General features: G+C 48.0%; 1 non-coding gene across 1 annotated transcript; it reads right to left on the bottom strand.

Annotated features, from left to right (window-relative positions):
• Positions 1 to 528: 528 nt before the first annotated feature.
• LOC113593986 (U7 small nuclear RNA) lies at positions 529 to 591 on the bottom strand. Its single transcript, XR_003414362.1, has one exon. It is a non-coding gene; the product is annotated as a U7 small nuclear RNA (small nuclear RNA).
• Positions 592 to 861: the final 270 nt, after the last annotated feature.

Raw genomic sequence — 861 nt, 5'->3', positions numbered from 1 at the left:
TGAAAAGATGGACAACGATCTAGGTCAGAAACTCAGATCAGCGTAAAGCAAGGGAGAACATCGGAGAAGGAATGGAAGAAGTAAGCCAAGAGCCCCTACTCACACTAAAGAGGCAGGAGCCCACAGTTACCTACCATTGTCACCACCACTGCCAAGGTCAGAGCTCTGTGAGGGCAGGGCACACTCTGCTGCTACAAGTGCTAGAACTGCCCTGACCGAGTAGGCACCCAGGAGCTTCTGGAAGCTCCATCAGAAGCAGGAAACAAAAAATGGCTTCTTTTCTCTTTCGTTCAACCCCCATCAGTCTCCCGCAGATAACTGGGATGGTCTACCCTTTGGTTACCAGGCACTCCCCTCATCACTCTACCCCGTAACAAGGACAGGGACAGCATCACGCATCTGCCCAACGTCATGCAACTATTCCAGCTAAGACGAAGACACCCTCACCCTCTTCTTAAGAAGGGAAAGCGCAAAATCCTATCTGCTACCATAGCCACCTCTGGGAGATACAACTTCTTTTTGGGGGTGGGGGGTCTTCCGGTAAAGACCGGAAAACCTGCTAGACAAATTCTAAAAGAGCTGTTAACACTAACACGGGGAGATACTACTTCTGCTTCCAGTTCAGCCACAGTCTTGACTTATTATATTCTATAATTGAAAGACTGAATTGTAAAGCTAACAGCCACCAACGAAAATGACAGACCTGGATGGAGCCTGATGGACCAAAACAGAAGAGAGAAAGGATGCCAACAAGCGCCAACATTTTCTATACAAAATAGAAGGAAGGAGGGAAGAAATTGGTTTTATACGTTTAGGGCTTGTGCGTTGAATTGCGTCACCCCCAAAGCTGTGTTCAGGTCC

This window comes from Acinonyx jubatus, chromosome B2, assembly GCF_027475565.1.
Source record: "Acinonyx jubatus isolate Ajub_Pintada_27869175 chromosome B2, VMU_Ajub_asm_v1.0, whole genome shotgun sequence".
Lineage (NCBI taxonomy): Eukaryota > Metazoa > Chordata > Mammalia > Carnivora > Felidae > Acinonyx > Acinonyx jubatus.
Note: the sequence above shows the minus strand (reverse complement) of the source record. Positions and strands in the feature narration are given on the sequence as shown.